Below are 24,313 nucleotides of genomic sequence, written 5' to 3' on the forward strand. Positions count from 1 at the left end.
AGACATGCTCTCCACCTCTGAGGGTGAGGCAGTTACACTCACATGACAGAGATGTAGGAATTACCAAAGCACTTCACAATTACGCCCGATTAATCCAACGGTCCGCCACCGGCATGGGGGGGGGGGATGTTTCCTGCTGGAGGCTGATGGTCGTTATTGTTATCAACACCCTAACTTTCTGCTAAAATGGTCTCTCAGGAGACCCGTGGGTCCAGCATCATCCCTTCACAAGACACCGAGACCCAGAGAGGTTAATGGGCTTCCCCAAAGCCTCCCAGCTGGCGGGTGCAGAGTCAAGGAGAGAAACCGGGCCCACAGACATCAGGCTGCTTCTCCTTCTCTCTCCCTCCCCCCCCCCCCCGCATCCGCCCTTGGGAGAAAGGGTGCCAGGATGAGGGACACACATCATCTAGTGAAATGGTGATGGTCTCAGCTGGGAACATAAGATGTGCCTAGGAGAAGCAGACAGACCCTGGGGACAAAAGAAGAGGGGCCGGCCATGGGAACCTTGGTCCTGAAGATCCATAATAGGACCTCGGGGATAGATTCATTTGTGTGCTTTCCAAAGCCTATTTATATCTGGAGTTGGAACCACCTCAAGAACTATCAAGTGTCACGTATTTACCACCAATTCAAAACATAAATAAATGACACAGGGGCACCCGGCTGGCTCAGTCAGTCTGGGGTCCAACTCTTGATTTCAGCTCAGGTCATGATCTCGCAGTCTGTGAGTCTGAGCCCCGCGTCAGGCTCTGTGCTGACAGCTCGGAGCCTGGAGCCTGCTTCGGGTTCTGTGTCTCCCTCTCTCTCTCTGCCCCTCCTCCACTCACGCTCTGTCCATCTCTCTCTCTCAAAAATAAACATTAACAAATTTTTAAGTAATGCATTCTTTACTAACGATTTCCTCTTCTCTCTTCCCTCTCTGCCTTTAATAAACCTTCCTCTTCGACGCTCAGAGGAGTTCCTTTCTATTTGCTAAATGGGATGTTGCCCGATTCATGATTTGTGAAATAAAGCCAAGTTGATCGTCAAAGTTACTCAGATGAGTTTTGTGTTTTAACATAGTGAAATTGAAGGCATGTCATTTCTTAGTTGAATCTCAGTCTCAATGTGTGGCTATGTCATTTTTTCCCCACAGGATTGTTTTAGAAATAAAAAGAGGTTATATATGTAAAGTGCTTAGCACAGTATTTAACGTGAAGTGTTCAATAAAGGATGGCTACTATTATAATTTCTGAGGGCAATCTATAATTATGGTATTAAGAAGACAAGGAAGGGCGCCTGGCTGGCTCAGTTGGTTGAACGGTCACGTGAGCGATCTCACGGTTCATGGGTTCAAGCCCCACATCCGGCTCGCTGCTGTCGGCACGGAGCCCGCTTTGGATCCTCTGTTCCCCTCTCTCTGCCCTCCCCCACACTCATGTTCTCTCAAAAATGAATAAAACATTAAAAAAAGAAGAAGAAGGGGCGCCTAGGTGGCTCAGTCGGTTAAGCGGCCGACTTCGGCTCAGGTCATGATCTCACGGTCAGCGGGTTCGAGCCCCGCGTCGGGCTCTGTGCTGACAGCCCAGAACCTGGAGCCTGTTTCAGATTCTGTGTCTCCCTCTCTCTGACCCTCCCCTGTTCATGCTCTGTCTCTCCCTGTCTCGAAAATAAATAAAACGTTAAAAAAAATTAAAAAAAAAAAAGAAGAAGAAGACAGGGAAATGGGTAATATTTTTTTAAATTTCTCTACAATTTCATTCCTTCCAGAGGCTACCTTTACACAAAAAATAAAAGATAAATAAAAACAAACGCAAGCAGAATGACGTTTCTAAAGATTCGAGACAGCTTTTTCTGGATGGCCCATTTAAACCCCAGCATCAAATGGTGTCAGTCCCAGGCTAGTAGATCTGAATGCACTTCCTTTCAGAGAGGGTTGCAAACAGAAGCAAGCAGACGGGTGACAGCAGCAGTTCCCTGGGGATAATCGGCACCTTGCCCCCGGCCACGTAGACCAACCAGGCCCCGGACAGAGGCAGGTACCACTACTCCCCTGGCCCCGTGCTTTTCTAAATGGTCGTGACGAGCCCTAAGGAGAAAAAGCGCTTCCCTTGTTCTACAGGAGCGGGTCCACAGAATCAGATTCAAAGTAAAAAAAGACAATCAGGGGCGCCTGGGTGGCGCAGTCGGTTAAGCGTCCGACTTCAGCCAGGTCACGATCTCGCGGTCCGTGAGTTCGAGCCCCGCGTCGGGCTCTGGGCTGATGGCTCGGAGCCTGGAGCCTGTTTCCGATTCTGTGTCTCCCTCTCTCTCTGCCCCTCCCCCGTTCATGCTCTGTCTCTCTCTGTCCCAAAAATAAATAAACGTTGAAAAAAAAAATTTTTTTTTTTAAAAAAGACAATCAGAAGTCCCTGATGTCCTTTCAGTGCCAGGTGTATTAATATGCTAAACAGCGACCTGCAAAGCCAGCTCCAGAGTGTCTGTGATGTCGCCTTCAGAAATGCTGCAGCCAAACCCTGCCCTGCCCCCTTCCAACAGACACGAAAGCTCTTGAGAAAATTCCCTCTGTCATAGCAGGAGACGGCGGATGCTTAACAGACTACCTGGGTCCGAGGTCGATGGGAAAATGGAGTGGACTAAAGATATTTCCTACAAAACGCATCCCAAAAGATCCTGAAATCGCGCATCATGGATTAACAATTGATTTGCTAACCTCCCCAGCCTTCCTTCTCTCGGCCTTGAGCTTGGAAGCCACAGACCCAAGTCACCAAGCCTTGAAAAGAGCACGTGTCACATGTCCTGAGAAGCACACGCATGTATTACGTCCCTTCATTTTCACAATATCCGTGCCAGGCAGGAAGTATTTACCATTTTTCAATGAGGCAAGGGAGGCTCCAGGAGGAATCTGCCCAAGTCCCTACAACCAACAAGTGGCACCATGGGTGGGATTCCCTCTTCTCCCCAAGGAAAAAAATATACAAGGTAGTAGCCTTTGGGAGCAACAGAAAGAATTATAACCTGTGACCGAAGCTAAAATATCTGGAACTGCCGGTTAGTATCTTAGGAGGTGGGCGGAGAGAATCGAGGACGGAGAATGTGGATCAGAATGGTGCTAAGGGTACCGTTCTCAGTCAAAACAAAAGCTTCAACCACGTTGCCTGGAGCTCTTTTTCCCTGTTGCTCCTTTTACCTCCTTCGTTTGAGGTCTAAGTAGTTTGACATTTTTCCCCCGAATTTGTTTTTTTGTTAAACTCACGGTTAGCACCTGCCGGGGTAACTATTCACGCCTGTGTACGGTCCAGCAAGACGATCCTTAGGGATCGTCCTTACAGGACCAGGGTCCCAGCGCCTGAGTTCTGAAATCCACGCACGTGCACGCTGCTCCCAGCCATGACCAAGTGCGGCAGGGATGCTAACGCACTGGCGCTCCTGAGAGACACAGGACCCCTCTGGAAGCTGGCCTTGGCCGGGGGACTCTCAAAGGCCTTCTTGAACATTCCTTATGCTCGCGGCAGTCTAAGAAGCTTCCCCCACCTTTCTCTCCTCTTCTCCCTCGCTTGGGATCAGACCCGCATTTTGATTTGACTGATCTCTCAGACTTTCTGACTTCTTCCTCTTTTTTTTCCTCCCAGGCATTTCCTTAATAAAATTCTGGCACGTGTCATTCCATCTTGGCCTCTGCTTCTTGGAGATGCCCAGACTGACACAAGTTAACAGAGGGGGTCCGCTGGACAAACCGGTTCACCATCAATCCCACCAATACTGTGCCTTGGATTGCAGCCCCTCCCCCCCCCGCCCCGCTATGGACTGAGCTGTGTCTTTCCAACAATTCCTCTGCTGAAGTTCTAAAGTCTCGTACTTCAGAATGTGGCTTTATGTGGAGACAGCGTCTTTAAGGAGGTAATGAAGTTAAAATGAGATCATCAGAGTGGGTCCAAATGGAAGATGACTGGTGTCCTTACAAGGAGAGAGATTAGGGACACAACATGCATTGAGGGAGGGCATGTGAAGACACAGGGAGAGAGGGCTCCAAAGAAATCAACCCTACCGACGCCTGGTCTTGGGCCTGTAGGCCTCAAGAGATGTGGGAAGATAAATTTCTGTTGTTTAAATCCCCCGGGGCTCTGTACTCTGTGATGGCATCCGGAGCAAAGTAATACAGTCCCCTGACATTTTATGGCCTGAATTGGAAGGTGCCTTCTACTCTCTTTGAGCTCCTTACTCTTTCTCCACTCCCGTTCTGTGTGGGGTCCTTCACCTGCCTGACAGGGAGCCCTTCAATCTCTTGCACACACAAAGGACATAGACAACACGCCCAGCACCCTGATAATAGGGGTTCTGAGTATCCCGCACCAACCCACATCCGCAATGGAGAGTATACACTGGCTTGAAATTTCAGGAAGTCTTTTGGAGTAAGTTTCTCCGGACGAGTTTTAATCTCACCGAGGATCCCTCTTAGAGTAGATGGATAGAGAATTAATTTCTTGTTGCTAAAGTTCTGGGGGGAGGGGGTGGATCTCTTTTCCTTTTATGCCACTATTTTATGCCGTTCTACCAAGGTTCCCCACGGCTCTCGGCCGGCATGTGCCAGATGGAAACTGGGTTCATTCATGTCGCTCTCATCTCAGTCCTTCCCATTTTGAGAACGCTGACTTCTGACTAAACTCTGATCCTTACAGGTCATAAGACCTTCACAAGCTACCAACCACCGCATGTAGGAGAATGGCCCCCAAGACCACTCATCACAGGTCTTCTGTGGAAATCACCACCTTGTCACCTTCAGATTCTAGCTCAGAGAGATTGAAGGAGATGTTGCCTGACTATGTAACTCATATTGGCCTCCATAGAAGCTTTTATGAGTTGAAAAAAGTAGTGTGCACAGAAAGACTAGACAGAGTGGACACTATTTTTTTTTAAATGATTAATTAAATTAACTAATTAAAATTTACAAAGATGAGCAAGGAAAAAAGCTAATGCAAATAATTCTGCGAAGGTGATGAAATTAAAGCTGTGTGCGTGGTTTTGAAATCTTCTTTAATGTATAAATGACTTTAATGGATAAATGTATACACTTCTTTCACGTATAAAGAAAATCAAAAAAAGGATAAACTGGTGTAAAATAAAAATTCATCGGGGGAGGAGCCAAGATGGCGGAACAGCAAGGGAAGTTTGTGTGTGTGTCTCTCGCGTCCCTGAAATACAACCAGACCAACACTAAACCGTCCTGCACACCTAGAAAACGGATCCGAGGATTCACACAACAATCTGCGCCACCTGAACCACCGAACTCAGCAGGTACGCGGCGCAGACAGGTGAACTGGGGGAGAGAGAAGGCGGGAGGGCAGGGAGCCACTTTTGGGTGCAGAGAGAGGATGGAGGTGGGGGGGGGGGGGGGGGAAAAGACCGAAAAGCCCCCCCCCCCCCCCAGCAAAAGCAGCTGGAGAGAAAGCGGAAAAGTAGAAACAGCCGCAGGGACTGGACTAAAAAGGGAGAAAGGAGAGGCTGTAAATTCCCTGAAGACTCTGTAAACAGGGGGAGCAGAGGCTGAAACTCCGCAGCTCCATACCTGGCGGCGCTCGGGTGGGAAGGGCGAATCCCCAGGAGCAGAGTGGAGTCCGGGGGGCTTCGGGCCACACGGGAGAGGCGGTTCCCCCGCTGGGAGGCCACCTGGTAGAGGCAGCCTGGCCCCCGCACAGGCAAAGACCCCGGCGGACCCGGGAGAACGGCCACATTCGCTGGTGCTGGAACAAGGTCGCTGGGGGCGGAGCCCGGTGCCAGATGCGTGTGGTGATTTCCCATAATCCCAGAAAGGAGGCTGCTACACGTGGCGCAAACTTTCTCTGGGGCGGGCTGGCCCCCGGCGGCAGTCTCGGGGCGTCGGCAGCAGCACGGTCCCTCGAACGTTCCCGGGTATGGCCGGCACCCGGCCATTGCTCGGTGAGACCCTCCGCAGAGGGGCAGAAAGGGTCAGAGCCGCGGTCCCTCAGAAGTAAGGGGTGGAGACACAGCCGCATCTGAGATAAAACTCAGGAGGGAGGTGCTGCCTGGGGCTCGGTTGCAGATGGTGTAAAAGCGGGGAGTGGACGGAAGCCGAAGACAAAGGGCAGGTGCAGGATTGCTAAACTAATCCGGAAGAAGGGAGTTCAATACTAGAGAGCAGGTAGCCGGGCAACACCATCGCCACCATTCCCGCGCGTGCGCATACGCACCTACAAGCGCCACAACAACCCACCCCAGTAAGCTAAGCAGCGCCATCTAGTGGAGAACGGAGCCGTTACACTAAGCCCCGCCCAACCGGACTAACCTCGCTCTTCAGGAACACAAATCTCTCCGCTTGCTTAGTTTCCGGACTGGAAAGAAATCATAGTTTGACTTCTACAGGAAAACAAAGTAATTTCAATCGTATTTCAGTCTGTTCACTGGTCCATCTATTCAATTTTGTTTCTTTTTTTCTCTTTTTCATTTCTTTTCTTTTTCTTGAATACAGAAAGAAAAAAATTATTTTTGTTTTCAATTTTTTTTTAAATTTTTTTTAACGTTTATTTATTTTTGGGGGGACAGAGAGAGACAGAGCTTGAATGGGGGAGGGGCAGAGAGAGAGGGAGACACAGAATTGGAAACAGGCTCCAGGCTCTGAGCCATCAGCCCAGAGCCTGACACGGGGCTCGAACTCACGGACCGCGAGATCGTGACCTGGCTGAAGTCGGACGCTTAACCGACTGCGCCACCCAGGCGCCCCATGTTTTCAATTTTTATTGAAAATATTTTCCTCTAATTTTTTTCTACTGTATTTTTTTTTACTTTGGTGTAAATTTTTTCGAATTCTATTTTACTTCCATCATTTCATTTTATTCTATTTCAGTGTATTCATCTTTTCAAATTTTCCAACAATTTCCTTTTTTTTTTCCTTTCCCCTTTTTTTCTCGAGTCTATCAACCCCCTTTCAACACCGAGACCAAAACATGCCTAGGATCTAGCATCATCTACTTGATTTGTGTTTGTGTGTGTGTGTTGTTTTCAATTTTTTAATTTTAATTTCTTTTATTTTTTTATCTCATTAATTCCTTTTCTCCCTTCAAAATGATGAAAAGAAGCAATTCGCCCCAAAGAAAGAACAGGAAGAAACGACAGCCAGGGACTTAACCAACACAGATACAAGCAAGATGTCTGAACCAGAATTTAGAATTATGATAATAAGAATACCAGCTGGAGTCGAAAATAGATTAGAATCCCTTTCTGCAGAAACAAAAGAAGTAAAAGCTACTCAGGATGAAATAAAAAATGCTATAACTGAGCTGCAATCTCCAATGGATGCCACAGTGGCAAGGATGGATGAGGCAGCACAGAGAATCAACGATATAGAGGACAAACATGGAGAATAATGAAGCAGAAAAAAAAGAGGGAGGCTAAGGCAAAGGAGCAAAATTTAAGAATTAGAGAAATCGGTAACTCATTAAAAAGGAACAACATCAGAATCATAGGGGTCCCAGCAGATGAGGAGAGAGAAAAAGGGGTAGAAGGGTTCTGTAAGCAAATCATAGCAGAAAACTTTCCTAACCTCAGGAAAGACACAGACATCAAAATCCAGGAAACACAGAGGACTCCCATAAGATTCAATAAAAACCAACCATCAACAAGGCCTGTCATAGTCAAATTCACAAAATACTCAGGCAAGGAAAGAATCATGAAAGCAGCAAGGGAAAAAAATCCTTAACCTACCAGGGAAGACAGATCAGGTTTGCAGCAGACCTATCCACAGAAATTTGGCAGGCCAGAAAGGAGTGGCAGGATATATTCAATGTGCTAAATCAGAAAGATATGCAGCCAACAATTCTTTATCCAGCAAGGCTGTCATTCAAAATAGAAGGAGAGATTAAAAGTTTCCCAAACAAAAATTAAAGGAGTTCGTGACCACTGAACCAGCCCTACAAGAAATTGTAAGGGGGACTCTCTGAGGGGAGAAAAGACTAAATAAATAAATAAATAAATAAATAAATAAATAAATACCAAAAGCAACAAAGACTGGAAAGGGCCAGAGAACACCACCAGAAACTCCAACTCCACAAGCAACATAATGGCAATAAACTCATATCTTTCAGTACTCACTCACTGTAAACGTCAATGGACTCAATGCCCCAATCAAAAGACATAGGGCAATAGAATGGATAAGAAAACCAGATCCATCAATATGCTGTTTACAAGAGACCCACTTTAGACCTAAAGACACCTTCAGATTGAAAGTTAGGGGATGGAGAACCATCTATCATGCTAATGGTCACCAAAAGAAAGCCAGAGTAGCCATATTGATATCAGACAAACTAGATTTTTAAACAAAGTTTGTAACAAAAGATGAAGAAGGGCATTATATTATAATTAAGGGATCTATCCACCACAAAGATCTAACAATTGGAAATATCTATGCCCCAACTTAGAACACCCAAATATGTAAATCAATCAATCACAAACATAAAGAAACTCATCGATAGTAATACCATAATAGTAAGAGACTTCAATACCCCACTCACAACAATGGACAGATCACCTAATCAAAAAGTCAACAAGGAAACAACGGCTTTGGATGACACACTGGACCAGATGGACTGAACAGATATATTCTGAACATTTCTTCCTAAAGCAGCTGAATATACACTCTTCCCCAGTGCACATGGAACGTTCTCCAGAATAGACCACATACTGTGACAGATATCAGCCCTGAACAAGTACAAAAAGATCAAGATCATACCGTGCATATTTTCAGACCACAACGCTTTGAAACTCGAAATCAACCACAAGAAAAAATTTGGAAAGGTAACAAATACTTGGAGACTAAAGAACATCCTACTAAAGAATGAATGAGCTCACTAAGAAGTTAAAGAGGAAATTAAAAAATACAAGGAAGCTGGGGCACCTAGGTGGCTCAGTCAGTTGGGCGGCCAACATCAGCTCAGGTCATGATCTCATGGCTGGAGAGTTCAAGCTCCGCGTCAGGCTCTGGGCTAACAGCTAGGAGCCTGCAGCCTGCTTCGGATTCTGTGTCTCCCTCTCTCTCTCTACCCTTCCACCACTCGCACTCTGTCTCTCTCTGTCTCAAAGGTAAATAAACATTAAAAAAAAAAATAATAAAAGTACGTGGAGGGGCGCCTGGGTAGCTCAGTCAGTTAAGCATCTGACTTCGGCTCAGGTCATGATCTCACGGTTTATGAGTTCGAGCCCCGTGTCGGGCTCTGTGCTGATAGCTCAGAGCCTGGAGCCTGCTTCAGATTCTGTGTCTCCCCCTCTCTCTGTCCCTCCCATGCTCATGTTCTGCCTCTCTCTGTCTCTCAATAATAAACATTAAAAATAATTTTTTTAAAGTACATGGAAACCAATGAAAATGATAACACCACAGCCCAAAACCTCTGGGACGCAGCAAAGGTGGTCATAAGAGGCAAGTAGATAGCAATCCAGGCCTTCCTAAAGAAGGAAGAAAGGTCTCAGATACACAACCTAACCTTACACCTTAAAGAGCTGGAAAAAGAACAGCAAATAAACCCAAAACCAGCAGAAGACAGGAAATAATAAAGATGAGAGCAGAAATTAATGCCAAAAAAAAACAAAACAAAACAGTAGAACAGATCAGTGAAACCAGAAGCTGCTTCTTTGAAAGAATTAACAAAATTGATAACTACTAGCTAGTTTGATCAAAAAGAAAAAGGAAAGGACCCAAATAAATAAAATCAAGAATGAAAGAGGAGAGATCACAACCAACACTGCAGAAATACAAACAATAATAAGAGAATATTGTGAGCAATTATACGACAATAAAATGGGCAATCTGGAAGAAATAGACAAATTCCTAGAAACATATACACTACTAAAACTGAAGCAGGAAGAAATAGAAAATTTGAAAAGACCCATAACCAGTAAAGAAATCAAATTAGCAATCAAAAATCTCCCAAAAAGCAAGAGTCCAGGTTTAGATGGCTTTCCAGGGAATTCTGCCAAACATTTAAGGAAAAGTTAACACCTATTCTCTTGAAGCTATTCCAAAAAATAGAAATGGAAGGAAAACTTCCAAATTCTTCCTATGAAGCCGGCATTACCTTGATTCCAAAACCAGACAAAGACCCCACTAAAAAGGAGAACTACAGACCAATTTCCCTGATGAACATGAATGCAAAAATCCTCAACAAGATATTAGCCAACCGGCTCCAACAATACATTAAAAAAATTCACCACGACCACGTGGGATTTATACCTGGGATGCAGGGCTGGTTCAATATCCACAAAATAATCGATGTGATTCATCACATCAATAAAAGAAAGGACAAGAACCACATGATGCTCTCAATAGATGCAGAGAAAGCATTTGACAAAATACATCATCTTTTCTTGATAAAAACCCTCAAGAAAATAGGGAAAGGATCATACCTCGAGATCATAAAAGCCATATATAAAAGACCCAGCGCTAATATCATCCTCAATGGGGAAAAACTGAGAGCTTTCCCTCTAAGGTCAGGAACAAGACAGGGATGTCCACTCTCGCCACTGTTATTCAACGTAGTATTGGAAGTCTTAGCCTCAGCAATCACAACACAAAGAAATAAAAGGCATCCAGACTGGCCAGGAGGAGGTCAAACTTTCACTCTTTGCAGATGACATGACACTGTATATGGAAAACCCAAAAGATTCCACCAAAAAACTGCTAGAACTGAGTCATGAATTCAGCAAAGTTGCAGGATATAAAATCACTACACAGAAATCAGTTGCATTCCTATACACCAACAATGAAGCAACAGAAAGAGAAATCAAGGAATCACACCAAAAACCATAAAATACCGAGGAATAAATCTAACCAAAGAGATGAAAAATCTATACACTGAAAACTATAGAAAGCTTATGAAAGAAATTGAAGAAGACACAAAAAAATGGAAAAAGATTCCATGTTCCTGGATAGGAAGAACAAATATTGTTAAAATGTCGATACTACCCAAAGCAATCTACATATTCAATGCAATTCCTATCAAAATAACACGAGCATTCTTCACAGAGCTAGAAGAAACAATCCTAAAATTTGTATGGAAACAGAAAAGACCCCGAATAGCCAAAGCAATCTTGAAGAAGAAAACCAAAGCAGGAGGCATCACAATCCCAGTCTTCAAGCTGTATTACAAAGCTGTAATCATCAAGACAGTGTGGTACTTGCACAAAAACAGACACTCAGATCAATGGAACAGAATACAAAAACCCAGAAATGGACCCACAAACGTTTGGCCAACTAATCTTTGACAAAGCAGGAAAGAATATCCATTGGAATAAAGACAGTCTCTTCAGCAAGTGGTGCTGGGAAACTGGACAGCGACGTGCAGAAAAATGAACCTGGACCACTTTCTTACACCATACACAAAAATAAAACCAAAATGGATGAAAGACCTCAATGTAAGACAGGATGCCCTCAAAATCCTCGAGGAGAAAGCAGGCAAAAACCTCTTTGATCTTGCCCGCAACTTCTTACTCAACACGTCTCCAGAGGCAAGGGAAACAAAAGCAAAAATGAACTATTGGGACCTCATCAAAATAAAAAGCTTCTGCACAGCGAAGGAAACAATCAGCAAAACTAAAAGGCAACCGATGGAATGGGAGAAGACATTTGCAAATGGTTAGTATCCAAAATCTATAAAGAACTTATCAAACTCAACCCCCAAAAAACAAATAATCCAGTGAAGAAATGGGGAAAAGACACGAATTGACACTTTTCCAAAGAAGATATCCAGATGGCCAACCGACACATGGAAAACTGTTCAACATCACTCATCATCAGGGAAATACAAATCAAAACCACAATGAGATACCACCTCACACCAGTCAGAATGGCTAACATCAACAACTCAGGCAACAACAGATGTTGGCAACGATGCGGAGAGAGAGGAACCGTTTAGCACTGCTGGTGGGAATGCAAACTAGTGCAGCCACTCTGGAAAACAGTTTTGAGGTTCCTCAAAAAATTAAAAATAGAACTACCCTACGATCCAGCAATTGCACTGGTAGGTATTTACCCAAGGGATACAGGTATGCTGTTTCGAAGGGATCACATGCACCTCGATGTTTATAGCAGCACTATCAACAATAGCCAAAGTATGGAAAGAGCCCAAATGTCCATTGATGGATGAATGGATAAAGAAGATGTGGTGTATACATATATAATGGAGTATTACTCAGCAATCAAAAAGAATGAAATCTTGCCATTTGCAACTATGTGAATGGAACTAAAGGGTATTATGGTAAGCAAAATTAGTCAGTCAGAGAAAGACAAATATCATATGACTTCACTCATATGAGGACTTTAAGACACAGAACAGATGAACACAAGGGAAGGGAAGCAAAAATAACATAACAGGTAGGGGAGCAAAACATAAGAGACTCTTAAGTATGGAGAACAAACAGAGGGCTACTGGAGGGGTTGTGGGAGGGGAGATGGGCTAAGTGGGTCATTAAGGAATCTACTCCTGAAATCATTGTTGCACTATATGCGAACTAACTTGGATGTAAAATTAAAAAATAAAATAAAACTTTAAAATAAATAAATAAATAAATAAATAAATAGAAACAATATCTTAAAAAAATAATAGAACTTGTAAGTTTATCTGGGTACATAGCCAACAGAGAGGAAGATGATACTTACTAGCCTCCCTTGCAGCTAAGAAAGGCCATAAAGCTAAGTTCTGGACAATGGAATATAAGCAGAGTGTTGTATGAAAATTCCAGGAAATATTCTTATATAAGAGGAGTAGTACACTGTTTTTTATATCTTCCTCCTTTTTGATGGCCAGGAAATGAATATGATAGCTAGAAGTAGAATAACCATGCCAGACCATGAGGTAGAAACCTAATGCCAAACGTGTAAAAGCACTAAAAGCACTTCTAAGAAGCCTGAGTCCTTCATGATTATGAGCCATCTGTACTAAATCCCTATGTATTTTTCTAGAAATGTATCCATTTCATCTAAATTGTAAAATTTATTTGCATATTCATAATATTCTCTTACTGTCTTTAGAATATCTGTAGGATCTGTAGTGATGTCTTCTTTTTTACTCTTGATACTGATTATGTCTTCTTTCTTTTCTTGATCAGTCTTGCCAAAGGTACATTAATTTTATTGGTCTTCAAAGATTTGACTTTTAGATTTATTGATGATCCCTTCTATTAATATATTTTCTATTACCATTATAATTTATTTCTTTCTATTGGGGGAGTGTTATTTAACTATTTTTCTACATCCTTGAATGTAGGAATATAAATCTTTCTTGCTTTTGCTACATCTCATAAGTAATCATATGTCATATTTTCATTATCATTCATCTATTTTCTAAATACCAATTCTTGTTTGTCCCATAAGTAATTTAGAAGTATATTTTTTAGTTTCCAAAAATGTATGGCTATTCTAGTTCTCTTGTATTTATTTATACAAAAATTGTGTCATGGTCAAATTCTGAACAAATACAATTCCTTTTCCACCTCCTATAGAATAGATTTTTTAAAATATCCTGTTTGTACTTAAAAATAACTCTATTCTGTCTTTCTAAGAAATTGTTCTATAATTTGTTTGTTCACTGTTACTCAAGTCTTTTAAATTCTTACAGATTTTTGTCTAATTACTCTGTCAATTACTCATAGATGTATAGTAAAATTGTCCACTATGGTTGTGAATTTGTTTACTTATCCCTGAAGTTTTTATAATTTTTACTTTATATATATTGAGATTATGCTATTTGATGTAAATTTAGAAATGTTTTATAAACCTAGTGAGCCGTCCTTTTGTCATTATCCAGAGATATGTTTATTTCTAGCAATGCTTTTTTTTCCTTAAAGTCTGTTTTATCTGATATTAACGTAGCTACTTTGGCTTTTGGGTTTGGTTTTAATTTCTACAGTATATCTTTTTCTATGATCTTAGTCTTTGTGAATCTTTATGTTTTACCTCTGTCTCTTATAAAGAATATATGGTTTCTTTTTAAAACAAACTGCTGATGATGTTAATTAGCATCTTTGCTCCATTTATACTTAACACAATGACTGATACATTAGCACTTATCTGTCATGATGTGGTATTGTTCTGCCTATTCTACATCCTTCCCCTTATTTATTGCTGCATTTGAATTGATTATATTTTAATCATTCAGTTAGTTGGCTCCCATCCATTTGTTCATAAGCTATATGCTGTTTTGGAATTCTCTCAGTGTTACCCTTGAAATTATCAGATGCGTTTGGGGCTTATCAAAGTCTAATTAATTACTGTTAATTAATGTTCACATCCTCGTCCTAACAATGCAAAGACCTGAAACATTTTTCACTGCATTCTCTAACCCTTATCTAATACCCACTAACATGCCCTTGCTGTCCTGCGTTTAATTTTGTATATATTTTTTAATTCCAAAAGACATGATGATGATGATGATGATGATGATGATGATTGCTTTATGCAATATGCACACATAGCAATATTTTTTTCCATTTACCCACATATTAAGATTTTTATTCATCTTGGGGCACCTGGGTGGCTCAGTTAAGTCTCCAACTTCTCCCTAGTCACGATCTCGTGTAGTCCCGGGTTCGAGCCCCGCGTCGGGTTCTGCGCTGACGGCTCAGAGCCTGGAGCCTGCTTCAGACTCTGGGTCTCCCTCTGTCTCTCTGCCCCTCCCCCACTCACACTCTGTATCTCTCAAAAATAAATAAACATTACAAATTTAAAAAAAAAAAAAGATTTTTACTCAACTTAACTTCTTCCTGCTTTTTCATCTGGCATCATATTCCTTTGGCCTGAAGTTAACCCTTTAGTATTTCCTTTACTACTGATGGCAAATTCTGTTTCATTTTGTCTGGAAATGTCTTTATTTTCCCTGCATACGCTAGTACTTTTCTTCTCTCCGCATTTTGGAAATATCAGTCCTCCGTATTTGGTCCCCCACTGTCGCAAGTAGGAAGGCCGCTGTTGGCCTGTTGCTCTTTTCAAGGTAATCCAAGTTATGTTCTTGATCTTTCTCGCTGTAATATGCCACGCGTCGACTTCCTGTTCAAAATGTATTGGGTTTCTTAAAATCTGGATTAATGTCTTTCATCGGTTTTGAAAAAAAAACGCTCAGTCATTATCTCTTCAAATATCATTTCTGTTCCTTTAGAAAAAAATGTGACAGATGCAATATTTCCCTCCCCTCTTTCCAAGATTCAAATTGAATGATTGTCCCACCTTCTCACTGTATTCTCCACTCACGTATATTGCCTTTTGTGTTTTCTTATTATAAAGACTGCCACTATTAGCGTTAGCTATTTCCTCTTCTATTCCCAGTTTTTCATTTTAGTGCTTCCTCTCAGACCAAAACAAAGTAATTGCTCTAGATGCTTAAAAATTACTGTGCTTTTCAAATATTTATTCTTTTCATACAATTACCTCTCCCTCTCCGTAATGCTAGCAATGCTGACAACGGTCTTAGCTGGCCTTACCCCATCTTACCCAGATCCCTAAAGCCTTGCCAGGCTCATGACCTCATTCTCCCTCCCAGACTCTCTTGCAGAAGGGCAACAGACAAGAAACCTTAGCCGGCCTGGTTTGGGGAGAAGGGGGTACCAAAGGAAGGCTCCAATTTGCTACAGGGAATTAAGATAAATGTTTTTTGCAGTTTTTATTTTGTTTTTAAAGTTTTGTTCCCACAGCAAGGGGCTTTCCTCTAAGGACTGATCCATCGATTCATTACCTCACTGGGGTGGGTCACCTTCTCAAACTCAGGACAGAAATTGGGCGGGGGGGGGGGGGGCCGGGGGGGGGGTGAAGGGGGAGCAGAGAAAATGGAAGAAGCCAATGGCCAAGCCAGTAGATGCTGGGTGCCTGCAGATGGGAGGAGTCAGAGGCAAAACAGACCGGAGGAAAAAAGACACAAAAAGTTCCAAGGCTGGGGATGGTACAACAAAATGCCCCGTTCACCCCATTTGCCCCAGCTCCCCCATCTCCCGTTTCGGCAACAACAACACCTTTACTACCCGCTGAGGCCTCCTGCCCAGCCAATCCTCCTTATCCACTCTCAGGAGGACCCTGTCTCTTCTGTGACAATGAAATCCCTTCATCTGCTACCACACTTCTCTCCTTTCCTTCGCTGCCTGAGCTCCTCGGACCCTGGGTCCCGTCGTCCCCTCCCGCCTGCTCCCTGGGCATCAGCGTTCCCTCACACTGGAGGGAGTCTCCCTTGAGATCCACATTCAATACCCACTTAGTTGTCGTCTTCATATGTATTTCTCGAAGGCACTTAACATCTTGCCACTATCGAAATCTGGGTCCCCTATTATGTATTCTCCTTTTCAGTAAACAGTCTCCAAATCTCTCTGGTCACATAGAGCGGAAATTTCATACCTTCATACCTACCATTCCTCAAGCCCATATCTGGTCCACCTGCCTATCCTGACCCCCAAGCCCCTAAACAGGTCTTAAGCCTGTCCCCGTTGATCTTCTTAGCCACCACCCGATACCTGCTGACCCATCTGCCTGCATAGACTTTGCTGTCCCATCCATTTCTGTGGCAGCCACCAGGACCTCTGTGAAAATGCAAATCTGACTCCATCGCTCCCTTGCTAAAAATGCGTCAGTGATTCCTTCATGCTCTTAGGAAAAAGCGCCCAAAAATCCTTAAAATGGTGTAGTAACAGGAATCCTATTTTGAAACATACGCACACCCCCACACACTTTCACCTTCTGCCTTCCCCGAGAAGTCAACTGTCTCCCTAGATGGCAAAGCATCTATCCACTGGGGAGAAATTTGGCCTGAAAAGGAAGAATGCCGAGGGAAGGAAGGGCGTCCATACCCAGAGTTTTAATTTCAGAATGGAGTTCTGCAGCAAGCCAACAGCCATGCAAGGGAGAATTTTCTGAATCCTCTTTTTTGGCTTAACTGGGAATCAAGACTGACTGTCCACACCACAGGGTCTCCACAGGACAGAGCCGGTTCCCCCTGCAAAGGCCATTTGGAAAACAAAACAGAAACACAGCAAGACCTGAGGTCAGGCTGAATCATCCAGGGGATAACTGCTGGGCCCTGACCAATTGGAGGGAAGGATAGAGGAAGGGGGGGAGAGGGGAAGGGAGGAAGGGGGGAAGGGGGGGAGGGAGGGAGGCCCAGCCACAAGGTGCACAGACTGCCGGCCACGGCCACCAACGTCAGCAGGGCGCTAGGTGGCCAGAGAGACAACAGTCCAGGTCACTTCAGGGCTCCAAGGTCGCTTTTGTCACTGTTGCTACAAGTACCAAGCAAGCCAAAGCCCAGCCCCATGCTCAGGAGCCAGCCTGAAAAGTTGCCCGGTAAGCGTAGCCAAGTCTAAGCATGTTTACTCAAAAAGGACTATTTCTATTTTTATTTCACGCTAAGTTTTGAAGCTGAAATTCTTGCTCCTCAGCAGATGGAGTTTCTGAGAAAGATGAAATTAGAGACCGATCCCCCCACCCCCCCCCAAAAAAAAAAAAGAAAAGAAAAAGAGAAGGAGGGCAGGGAAGTGGAGAGGGAAAGAGGAGGGGCAGAGGAAGGGGGAAGGGGAGGAGGAGGAACCATCACTGCTCCCCACCTGTGCCTCTGTCTATGGTGTCCTGGAACCCCCCCACCCCCCTCCACCTGCTGTCTCTCACACCCCACTCTCCCTCCATTCTCAAGACACAGTGTTCCCCCCCACCCCCGCCACCTCCCCAGTCCTTTTTCAAACCTGCTCACCCACAGGCACTTTCCCACACAGTCTATCCCCCCTCCCCCTGGCTGCCGCACCCTGCCCGGTGGAGCGGACTGTTTGGCCCTGCCTCGCTTTCCCGAGGAAGGCGCCCCAGACCATCCCCCCCGGGCCCCCCCCCCCCCCCCCCCCGCCGGGGGCCCCGCCCCCCTCCCCCCCCCCCACCCCGCTTATGGCCCCAGAGTTCCCTGAACTTCTCCTGGTCGCCGTCTCCCCCGCTGGCAACCACGGTGCTGTCGGGTTGTGCCCTTGATTCCGCCAACCCGGAGACGCTGAGCCCCAGGCTGGCAAGACCGTTTTGCTCACCCCTGCATCTCACAACCAAGGGCATTCCATCGGTCTTTACCAAATGAGAGAATTGCTCCATAAATCTATAAAGAGGTGAACAATCCCATCTGTTCAAAAATGTACTGGGCTGCCCTGTGAGCCAAGCGGCCCCCATCCCTGCGGATTCAAGTTCAGCAGCACGGTTGCCATGGGGGGGACACTTTAGCGGCAATGCCCGCACTGGATGGATGGCCAAGGTGCACACGGCTCAAGTCTCATCCACCTCGAGTCCCAATCTCCAATGCTTCGCGGGATTGAAGTGTTCCCAGAGCCAGTGCCATTTCCTCAGATCATGAGGGTGGCCAAGGCATCCTTGCCCAGCGTGTGCTTGAAACCAGAGGACGGCGTGCTCCACCGCAGGAGGAGGAGAATGAGCATATGTCTGTGTCCCTGGTGGCTCTGCGTTCATCGCTGGGGATTTGTTGTTGTCTCCCCATTAGCTGCTGCTGCTGCTCAAGGCAGTGTGTGTGTGTGTGTGTGTGTGTGTGTGTGTGTACGTGACGTGCATGGACACAGTACATATGTACTGGTAGGGGCGGGATATGGAACTGCAGCACCAACTTGTAACCAACATAAAATGTTTTGTGCCAGCCTCAGCAGCACCATGGGTGATGCACGTACGACGTGCAGAGAAAGACCCTCTTCCAGGCGTAGCTCACTACCCAACCCCCCCACCACCACCTATATCTTTATCCAAAAGGCTAACGATTTGGTTCCCCTGAGTTTTAAAATATTTTGCTTCTGAAAACCTTGTTAAAATGAAAACGCTTTTGGAAGGGGAACGGTTCAAGCTTCGATACTCCGCGTTGTAGAGACGATTGCGATGGCTAATTAAGAAGGGCCTGGAACATCAGACACAAGATGAGGAGTGGGGAACGTCAGCGAAGGAGGATGGGAAAACCCAGCATCCAGAGGGCTGCCAATGGTGGCCTCTGTCACCTGTAAACGTCACTGTCTCACTGTCGCAACTCGGCTTGGGAGGCCCACAGGATAACTGTCTGTCCTCAAAGGAACACTGCAGGTCTCTGAGATAAAGGGGTGTGGTCCGTTTAGTTTAGATTCAAAGAAAAAGTGCCGGGTTCACTTGAGGTTCTCTGATCAAGGGCAACAAGCAGCATCTTGGGGGCTCTGCAGCACCGACGGTGACAGCCTGGCCATTTCCCGCTTATGAGACATAAGGAGCAGCAGCAGGGAAAGCCACCTATTACTGGTGGGATGAGGTCCACATAACTGCTCTGGGGAGCTCAGGACCACCCCCTATACCCACCCCCTGCAGAGATCCTGCAGCACTCAGTGTCAAGTTTAGGGAGGACCCGGGGAAGTGAGGGTGCAGAAAGAAATGAAGGATGGAGAGAGGAAAACAAAGAAAGACAGAGAAGGAGGAGGACAGGTTAAGCATCTGGAAAATTACTGCAGGCTCATGGCTTTTGCTGCTTCAAAGCCAGGATGAGTCATCGGCTGGTTGCCTAGGCAACAGCTATCTTCCTCCTGCCGCTGATCCATTTCATCTGCACAAATGTCCCGGGAAACCGTGAGCTGTAAAGATAATATGCCCGCGTCACAGAAAGTCCTGCCAAACGAGGTCTGCGTTTCAAGTGTTCTGAGCCAGACCTTATGGATGCTTACCCATCGTCTCTGTAACCCACCCCAGCCCCATTCCAATGTTCACACACACACACACACACACACACACAGCAATGGGCCAGAGCAGGGGTCAGGGATACAGGCAGGAGGAGATTGTCACCTCTGCCTTATTCTGGCTATGCCGGGATCATAACTGCCCAACGTCACCGTCCCCCCCTTAAAGACAGAGTAGATATGGGGTCATTCTGTCCTCTTAAGTCTCCAAGCAGTTCCCTGGATGATGGAATACAGCCACGGAGGGCAGTCAGGGGCAACTCCGGGGGTCAGAACAGGGAGTAGTGGCCACTGTCTCTACCCTGAGTCCTCCAAAGACATCGCTGTCACCTTCTAATACTTTCTTTTTCCTCCCAACACTTGTCACTACATGTGATAGACTAAGTACGTAATTGCTTTGTCTTACCCACTAGAGCACATGCTCCTTTAGGGCAGGAACTTTATTTGTCCCGCTCTCCAGTATATCCTCACCTCCCAGCCCAGCTCATCATCCTGCACATACTAGGTGCTCAGTGATAGTTGGTTGGCTGAACAAAGGGATGAGTAAATGAATAGCAATGTTTTCGGACCACCTCACAGAGAAGGCCACCCTAAAAAAAATTACGCAATCAATACCGTCAACCGCCTTCTGAAGGGGTTAACATCCACGGGACTTCTGTACTATCGGCGAGACAACACCTACAATATGACAAGTCAGAAAACCGTCAGTTTCCATGGTTTCCCCCATCCTCCCGCCACCATTTAGGGCGCGAAGAACTCAGGAAAGATCTTACGGGGAAAAAGGACGCGCGTCTCACATACACGTAGCCATCCCGCAGCACAAAACTGGTAGAGTTTCCAGGCCCGTTCATCTGCTGCCAGTGTCCTCTAGGGAATGACAATGTGACAGGCCCACTGCGTGCATTTTTTGTTTGTTTCACCTTCAAAACAACCCAGGTGATACATATTTTATAATTCCCGTTTTACAGACGAGGAAACTGAGACAAAAGGAGGTGATAAATAGATAGATGGATAGATACATACATACATACATACATAAATGATAGATAAATAGATGACTGATAGATAAATAGATGATAGATAGATAGATAGATAGATAGATAGATAGATAATAGAGAGATAGAAGATAGATAGATAGATAATAGATGATTGATAGATAATAGATGGACAGATAGATGATTGATAGATAGATAAGCAGCATCAGCATGCGACCCCAGTTCTGAGTTCTTAGCCACAGCCGGTGTCACCTCTGCTTGCCTCACCCCTGCACTTGTCCCTGTTGTTCCTTTGGTGAGATTTCCAACCCCCCTTTCTCCTTCAAGCAGCCCAGAATGTCAATTTTAGCCTGAAGTGTTTTGCCTCTCGTACTGCGCTACCTAATTTTCCGAGTATCTTCACATAAATGATGTCCTTTGGGCCTCAAAACAATGCCGGCTGCTAAGCACGGGCTCGCCTCACTGCAGATGGGGAACATGAGAAACAGAAAGGTGATGTGATTTGCATGACACCGTTCACCCAATCAGAGCTGGGGTTCGCACATCGATGCTCAGACGCCACTGTCTCTCCCGTCCAAGTGCGCTCCGGAAAAGAGCATCTGAGGGCACTCTCGGTGTGATCAGCCCCAGGCCCTGCCCGCACCCTAATTTGGCTCTGGGCCCCCACCATTGCTCAGAGCTGTCCGTGAGAAGCCTCAAGCTGGCTCTCATTGATCCCCCTTGTCAGCTAATTCTAGGCACAGCCAGCCCTGGGGAACCTTAGGGACCTTCCTTCTGCAATAACAGGAAAGCAACCTGAGATTTCAGAGGAAATCTGGGTATGTGAGAGTCTAAATGTTACGGCTCAATTTGGAAAATGGTGCCAGATATTTGTACTAATTTTATCTTCACTCTTTCCTGGCCCTGATCCCCTCAGCCTCAGTCTGCTCTCCACCCACCCCCTTTCCCCTTCAAAAAGAAATAACCTTGCATCATCCGCCATGCAGTAAAAATGCTTCAAATTATAGCTCTGGGGTCATCCTTCTGAGAAACGAGTTCACAAAATATTCTTACCCGCTCTCTCTCTCTGCAAACACTGCTAGGCCAGGTGGGAATGAGTAATTAGAAGCGCCAGAATTATACATTTGAATCCAAACACTTATAAGATGTCCCTACTGGCCGGCGACCAACAGGCATATAAAAGAAACATGCTGATGATCACCAAAAATGAGGAGTCTTGCTTGCTTTGAGTGGTTTCTATGAACGACTCCACCTGCCCGCCAGAGCCATTCTTTTTCTTCAGTATGGCTTCCTTTCTCTATGATTTGTCTATATGGACAATTTTCCTGTCTGTATGAAAGCCACATTTTTCCCTCTGTGTCTGAGCCCATGTGTTTTGTGCACACATTTGCATGTCTTCGTTGGTGGGAGGTGGACCGAGAGAGGGCCTGCCATGTGCTGGGCACTGGGCCAGGTGCTTCCGGTATGTGACCTCAGCCCCACCTCCAGGGGCCTATAACAGCAATATGATTGCTAGTGGGTTTTTTTCCTTTTACAGGTGAAGAAACTGGGGCTCGAAGAAGTTAAGGAATTCGCCGACCAGCACAAAATAATGTAAAATTAATCCTAGCAGTAGACCTAGAACGTAACTGGATATCATCCACGCGTTCACACAACACTTTTATTTCAGCATGGGACTACTCTTTCCAGTGAATCTGAATGACCATCACCGCTGAGAGACCAGGAGAAAACTATATTGAATCTTTAATAACGTTCTTTTCCCCCATTTATGAGATCCACGAAGACAATGGAGTGTTCACCTTAATTTTGTTTGGGCCAAAATTAGTTCTCACAGTTTAACCCCTCAAAAGCATGACGTTATGTGTCAAAATTATTTACAAACCAAGTCAGAGACATTTTAGATTTTCCAAATCCACCTATCCCCTCAACTATGAGGGCAGGATGATAACTATTTGTTATGTTCCCAGTAATACGTCATTACATTAATTCTAATGATGATACATGAGGCCATGTTAGACTATTTAAACGATTTGTCTGTCTTCAATGATTGAGCTTAAGAAAAAACAAATTCTGATTAATGAAAAAAAATAAGTCTAATTCTTAATCAAGCCTTGTCTATGAACATACATCTGAAGAAAGGTGCGCCAGGCCACAAGAAAATCATCCTGCTGATGTCTTCCTTAATTAGTCATATCTGACCCACAACTTGGACAGTACTTCTGTTACACTCATGTGCTGACCGATTAGATGCATCATCACCCCATCCATAGAAAGCATAAGAATGGTTACTGCTGACTTTATAAAGAGCAAAATATTCTCAAGCTACTGAATTTTTCAATATTAACATGGATGAGTAAAGTTCTTTCCTTTCTTTAGAGCCATGCGCTTTGCCTTACTCTATGATTGTGGTCAGAAAGTTGAGTATAAATCATGTTTTTATAACATAAAACATATTTTCCCATTCATTCTTGTGTGTGTGTTCTCATTCATTTATGTGATTAACGTGGGCATTTTCCTGAAGGAAATGAAAGTTTCATTAAATATAAATGGCACACGTTTCCTATTGTTAAAATTGAGGATCTTAAACACGGTGACCTCAAGAAGATCTGGGAAAGCTCAAACACAGGACAGCAAGTTAGGACAAAAAGAGGCAAAAAAAAAACAAAAAACAAAAAAAAACCACTGGAAGCTGGGGTCTTGGCTGGGTAGTATCATTGGAGCAAAGGATGTATGGGACCAAGTGACGAGATAAGAGGCTGCAGAGACAAGCAAAAGTCAGACCTTGAAAGGCCTTATCAAGGCGCACATACTGCGAAATCCACTAGCGGGTTTTTAGGCACAGCGACATGGTCAGCGTGGAAACGAACTCTGAGAAAGATGACTCAATCAGCAGTATGAAGATGCCCTGGAGGACAGACGCCACCGACGGCAGGAAGAATGTTTATAGTAACCCAGCAAGAAGCAATGGAGAACTAATCCAAGGCCATCGATGAGGATGGAGATGGGGTGGTGGGTCCGGGAGAGTTTAGACAGACGGAAGCTCCAGGAGGTTGTGACTGGGCCCGTGGGAAAAGAAGGAAGTACAAGTTAGTGAAGGAGCCAGCCTGGAAAGGATCATGAAGAGGCTGCTATGCCAGGTAAGGAGATAAGAAACACCAGAGCAGGTGCATGTTTGGCCAGGGATTTAAAATAATGAACTTCCAACGTATGTGTACAGCTTGTGGAGCTGTCCCACAGAGCGCTCGGTGGGACTGGAACATCAGAGGGGAAATCGGTGCTCACCCGTGGAAGCCAAAGCTGGCTCTTGGTGAGGTCGCTCACTACGTGGGTACAGAGCGAGGAGAGAAACACGTTTAAGGGGGTGAGTGAAGAGGCCTCCATGAAAAAAGATAAGGCGGGGAAGGCCCAGCAAATAGTGATGACCTTGGATGTCGAACAGAAAGAGAAGTTCAGGAAGAAAGCAGTCCACACAGTCAAAGACAGCGGAGACGAAAAAGTTCTCTTTGTTTTGCAGAGCATGGGTGAGTCCGTTTCAATGCAGTAAAAACAAAAGCCAGAATGTAACAGGTCCAAGAGTTGGAATAAAGATTGCAGATACAGTCACTGGCATTCCAGGCACGTTATATACCTGCAAA

General features: G+C 44.9%; 2 long non-coding RNA genes across 2 annotated transcripts in view; one reads left to right on the top strand and one right to left on the bottom strand.

Annotated features, from left to right (window-relative positions):
* Positions 1-3,519: 3,519 nt before the first annotated feature.
* Positions 3,520-23,849, top strand: LOC121015064 (uncharacterized). The gene is made up of 3 exons (XR_005783594.1): positions 3,520-5,277; positions 6,044-6,048; positions 23,838-23,849. It is a non-coding gene; the product is annotated as an uncharacterized LOC121015064 (long non-coding RNA).
* The window catches only part of LOC121015063 (uncharacterized), a 36,036-nt gene continuing 30,461 nt past the window's right edge, over positions 18,739-24,313 (bottom strand). The window contains exon 3 of the long non-coding RNA XR_005783593.1: positions 18,739-19,581. This is a non-coding gene — a long non-coding RNA (uncharacterized LOC121015063). The remainder of the gene's footprint in view (positions 19,582-24,313) is intronic.

This window comes from Herpailurus yagouaroundi, unplaced genomic scaffold (assembly GCF_014898765.1).
Source record: "Herpailurus yagouaroundi ecotype Mexico unplaced genomic scaffold, PumYag 205, whole genome shotgun sequence".
NCBI classification, from domain to species: domain Eukaryota; kingdom Metazoa; phylum Chordata; class Mammalia; order Carnivora; family Felidae; genus Herpailurus; species Herpailurus yagouaroundi.